Consider the following 6,000-nt stretch of genomic DNA (forward strand, 5'->3'; position numbering starts at 1 on the left):
GCTTTGCCGCAGTTGGGTAAAAAAAACACGTATGTACCGTACCTACTTCTTTTATTAAATTTTTAGTTTTTTTAATACATCGACGATATTCTGATGAAATCTGAACCCGTGCTCGCGACTCACCTAAACCGCAGCGTAGCGCCCGCGGCGGGCAGCTGTCACTTAATAATTTAATTGTGCATTTCCCTCCCTTTTTCACGGCTCTTTCGGCGGGAAACTCGGCGGCCATTACGCCGCACAGAGTAAAAAATATTCTATGCAAATTGCAATTTTCTACTTTTATTCTGTAATATTTAAATTTTCACGTCCGCTTTATGATTTTTGCCTGCCGCTTTTTAATATCACGAATATAATATTTTACTTCAGCATTTCTAAAGACTTTAAGTTCCGTAGTTAGATTCCTTAGTCGTACGAGTCGTGATCCCTTTCCATTATTGACATACCTAATGGTAGGAGTTCTCTTGGGATAACAATGCGGTGGGTCCCCAGATCCTTCTTTAACTCGACTAAAAGACCCCTAAGAGTCGTAATCTCGTGCAGAAATTCTGACTCTTAGTTAACGTAACAGTTAAGTCCGTACAAAATCAGTTCTCACGCGCCATTTTAACTTTATGTGTCAATTGTCATGAGAAAAAAAAAGATTCCGACGAATTGAGAACCTCCTCCTTTTTTCGAAATCGGTTAAAAAATACGATTCACCTTTGAAATAAGGACTAAGATCGTACTTTTGACATCACACTTGACACATAAAGTTAAAATGGCACGTAAAAACTCATTTTGTAAGCATTATCAGATGTGTGGGACCAACGGCTCAATATGCTCGCCGGCCACGTAAGAAACGAAAAAGCTAAATTCAATTCGGCCTCCCAAGTCGGTCACCCAACCAGTTATGGACTTGGGCCTATGTTTCTTGACATTAGCAATGAATTGATATGTATAATGTAAGGTTATTTTTAAAAATTGATTTGAGTTGTCAAAAAATAATATAAAATTATTAATTTACCTAATGCAGGTAGTTTGATAAAATCGATATTTGGCTCATTCGATGTCATACAATCTGTTGCTAGGAGGCCAACAAGATTGAACTTGCATAAATACGGGTGTTTCGAAGGTTTTAGTTCAGTCTCCTTCTGAGATTCGGAGCGATATCGCATATTTTCGGTATTTGGGTTGTGTACTGGATAATTAGATGTTGTGATAGCAATCACGCTCTAATTAAATTATTTATTTTGGCATTAGTTTGTTTAGATTAAAACTCTCGGATAACCTTGCACATTAAACTTGTGTTTTTTTTGTGTTGGTTTTGGAGAGGACATTCCAATAATTCGATAAAAATATTTAAATAATACCTGCTTTTCTGAGTGACGCCAATAATTCAGAAGCGGGATGTGTCTCACGTTGTCTTAATTTTGCTTTGGTATCTTTTTGTAAACAACCCACATTTGATTAAAATTTTTATTGAGTTTGATTTGGTGATTAAAATTTTTAGTTTTTTTTTAATAATTTAGTCTTTTGTGAATTGGAAAGTAATTTGCAATGAGTGGTTCAGATTTTGTATACATCGAATGAGAAGTTAGTCGTTTGGATTTATTGTTGACTTGATATTAAAACTGAGAGTTCGGCAGTTCAAGGGTAGGTTTTAATGATTTGACGGAGGGCAGGATAGCCCATGATTTGGATTTGACTTAGGGCAAGGAAGCCCGCGACTGACATGACAAGATTGATTAGAAACACGAGGACGTGTTAAATTCAGGACGGCCGAACTGTAAGGTTATTTTTAAAAATTGATTTGAGTTGTCAAAAAATAATATAAAATTATTAATTTACCTAATGCAGGTAGTTTGATAAAATCGATATTTGGCTCATTCGATGTCATACAATCTGTTGCTAGGAGGCCAACAAGATTGAACTTGCATAAATACGGGTGTTTCGAAGGTTTTAGTTCAGTCTCCTTCTGAGATTCGGAGCGATATCGCATATTTTCGGTATTTGGGTTGTGTACTGGATAATTAGATGTTGTGATAGCAATCACGCTCTAATTAAATTATTTATTTTGGCATTAGTTTGTTTAGATTAAAACTCTCGGATAACCTTGCACATTAAACTTGTGTTTTTTTTGTGTTGGTTTTGGAGAGGACATTCCAATAATTCGATAAAAATATTTAAATAATACCTGCTTTTCTGAGTGACGCCAATAATAATCATGTAACTAGGTCACACGTCTCTCCGTAGGTAGTTAGACAAAAGCATAAAACAGTACACTTTTAAAGCTTTTAGCCCAACTTTCAACGTAACTTTAATGTGCAAAACGTGTAGTTTTTAAATGGGTTGATGAGAGGTAGGTTGTTATTAAATTTCCCTTGTATTTCATACTTTTTCTACACTATAATAATATTTCTTGCATCATTCGTAGTTAATGTAGATTGTAGAATCATTAATATATCGAGAAACTTACGCATTTAATAATATTGATTGATTTAACTCTCTCAAAATTTTCTCCTACCCAGAAGCAACCCAAAGCCCTGACTCTAGATACTGGGATTCACCCTCAAAATTTTCGCATGCCTATTGAATAGATAACCGATTGGATATAATAAGTCGCTAAGAGTTATATCTACAGACTACAGATGTATGCACTGCACTCGACACTGTCACTGTAAATAGGTAATACTTGTGGTAATACTACTAGCTATGCTATGGAGCGTCGAGCTGTGAATGCCTTAGTATTGTTTTCTAGAAGTTTCTTAGTCTACGTAGCTAGGCGTAGCATGCCTACGGGCGTAGAGTCTCACAGACAATCTGAGAATGGCATACCTACATATTATCATGGTTTGTATTAATATGTGAACAATGATAATGATTAGATTTTTAGGGTTTCGTACCCACAGGGTAAAAGCCCTATGTCACTCTGCTGTCTGTCTGTCTGTCCGTGTGCGTGTCACAGGTCTCTACCTCTTACACGAAATAAGTCATAAACATAAAATTTTGGTACTTGCTGTAGAACGTTGACCCGAAATTGAATATTGAATTAGAATCTATTTTTTTTTTACATTTCCGAGTTCATACCGAAAATGCAGAAATGGTAGATAAAGGTAAGACCAGCGTAAAATCATGAAAATAGATACTTAAATATTTGATGTTCGCATTGAATTTTTTTAATGGATTTTTGAAAATAGACTTTTATATTTTTTATTTATTTGGCCCTGACCTATTAAAACAGAATAAAGTAATAGAATATAGATCTTTTAATCAATTATTATCATACAAATAACACAAATCTCTATAAATAATACTCAAAAATCAATTCCATACCAACCTTATTCAACTTTTCAACAAGCACGAACGCAAACCACTTGTTTCTAAATGAAAATCGTCCGACAAACACGTCCTCACATAAAGCTCCGTGCACACTGACTGAAATCCGCGCCTGATCCGCCCAGCCCACTGACATGGACATTATACAATAACGCTGGAAGAGATGTGTCATACAAATAGTTATTTTTGTGATGATTCTAAGCGCCTCACTGACCGTAGATACCGGGAATTAAAATTGACGATATTATTTGTGTCAAATAATTTTCGTGTTGACATTACGTTGACATAATATTATGTCTCACAACTAACATTTAGTTCCGAGTACGGTCACATGACACTCACTGTTGTTGCTATAATTATACTATTATGTATTCTGAGCTATTAGTGCCAAAATGACGAAAGTTGCTTCAAAAATAGGTCAACAATCGCAGATCCTTCATGACTCTCATCAAATAATAACAAGTATTGCCGGCCTACTACTGAGCACAGTTCTCCTCTCAGAATGAGAACTATCTTCGCCATAGTCCACCGCGCTGGCTAAGTGCGGACTTGCAGACTTCACACACCTTTGAGATCAGTACATACATAACCCTCAGGCATGCAGATTTCCTCACGATGTTCCTTCACCGTTTATTAAATTAATTAAATAGCACTTGTTCATTTAATAAGTGCTTTTATTAAATTTGCATGTGATATATAATTACTTAAAACGCACATTACCTAACTCCAAATAGTTAGAGGTGCGTGCCCGAAATCTAATCCCCGACCCCCACGAATAGGACGCTGTTATCTTAACCACTAGGCAATCACCACATTAGCAGCACAGATCCAGCGTGCTTGTATTAGTAGAGGTCAGTGGCCAAGCCGGATAGGCGGAGTCAGGGGTAGGCGGGGCGGAACTGGCAAATCGGATCCTATGCTATACTTCTTTTCTTGTCTAGTCAAGAAGCAGAGTGGTCAACCAAATTAGCGGGAGGCTGTCGCTAAGTTATCTGCTCGTCTCATGAAAAGGATTTTATTCGCCGATTTAAATGGCTGAAGCTGAAGAGAGGTTTTCAATGGATTTTTTTATACTGAAGGACAGTATGGTTTTAGATTTTGCCCCTCGATTCGCACTCATACGCTATAACTCTAACTGAGTACTTAGCTACTTAAAATAAAACTGTAAGTAAATGGATGATTTCTGTTTCTGTGTGTTTTTTGCTAGGTTAATTCAAAGTCAAAGTCATTTATCCGAATGTGGTACAATTGTACACTTTCAGATTGTCAAACAATGATATAAGTAACTTAGTAGCGGTAATTACCTAATTTAAAAACTAAAGCTACGAGGGTTTCAAACGCGCCCAAGTCATAGAAGACCCCACACAAGCTACCTTGCGGACTGGTACATAAAATTAGAATTACAAAATCAAAATCAAATTCTGTCATCCCGTCTCATGGAGTCCACGGATGACCGGAGGGCTGTATGGTGGCAGTTACTTACCTCGGTCACCATGCGTTACTCTGGTTGTTCAACGAGGTACCTAACACATGCCAGCGTTTAGGCACCTTTTTTTCGGCGGATAGTCTCAAAGAAGCAACACATTTTTTGTGTAATTATTCTAATTCAAAAGAGTAAATACTTGTGACGCTACATATTTCCATCAAGCCCAATGGAATCAATTCAAAAGACCGTGGAAGAACTATCACTGCACTTTCACAAAACCACGGCTTATTTCCAGCTAAACATGTAGCCAGCAGCTATCCCAGCAAAAATAAAAAGGCCCTGAAAAGAACTTTCGCTAATATTGATGTAGATTTTTTATGTAAATATGTTAAAAAATTTGCGCTCGCTTCTCTCGCGCTTTTATTGTATTTCTTGATACCCGGAATTTCATTTGCTCCTCTCTCTGAGAGAAAATGGACATCTCCTGAGAACTATTTGTTTTTCCGGGATAAAAAACATGAGAAAAGTAGAGATTTTTAGGGTTCCGTACCTCAAAAGGAAAAACGGAACCCTTATAGGATCACTTTGTTGTCTGTCTGTCCGTCGTGTCTGTCGAGAAACCTAAGTATAGGGTACTTCCCGTTGACCTAGAATCATGAAATTTGGTAGGTAGGTAGGTCTTATAGCATAAGTATAGGAATAAATCTGAAAACCGCGAATTTGTGGTTACATCAATAAAAAAAAAATTAAAATGTGTTTCAATTTTCAAAATAAGATAACTATACCTACCAAGTGGGGTATCATAATATGAAAGGGCTTTACCTGTACATCCTAAAACAGATTTTTATTTATTTTTATGTATAATAGTTTTTGATTTATCGTGCAAAATGTTGGAAAAAATACCCAAGTACGGAACCCTCAGTGCGCGAGTCTGACTCGCACTTGGCCGGTTTATTTGTATGACTGAGCCCGTTTATATGTTAGGTATGTTTTATTTTTTTTCTGTATGAAACAAAAAAATTGCGCTCGCGCTCCTATTTCTTATTGTATTCTATCTTGCTGTCAAATTGAAAAATAAAATTGCACCAACCAACCTTCACCCCGTCAAGTCAAGTAAAATTTTTTTTTCTCATGAAAAGACCCGGATAAACCAAATGACAGGTTACAATAACTCAAAACCCCCAACACAAAAACCTCTATAAGAAAACTAGAAAAGACCTGATAACTTTCAAACGGCTGAACCGATTTTCTTCGATTAT

General features: G+C 36.5%; 1 protein-coding gene across 1 annotated transcript in view; it reads right to left on the bottom strand.

Moving 5' to 3' along the window:
• Positions 1–3,398, bottom strand: part of LOC123874673 — a 29,178-nt gene extending 25,780 nt beyond the window's left edge. The window contains exon 1 of the mRNA XM_045920176.1: positions 3,317–3,398. The gene's annotated coding sequence lies outside the window, so the exon portion shown is untranslated. The remainder of the gene's footprint in view (positions 1–3,316) is intronic.
• Positions 3,399–6,000: the final 2,602 nt, after the last annotated feature.

The sequence above is a fragment of the Maniola jurtina genome, chromosome 18, assembly GCF_905333055.1.
Source record: "Maniola jurtina chromosome 18, ilManJurt1.1, whole genome shotgun sequence".
In the NCBI taxonomy this organism is placed as follows: domain Eukaryota; kingdom Metazoa; phylum Arthropoda; class Insecta; order Lepidoptera; family Nymphalidae; genus Maniola; species Maniola jurtina.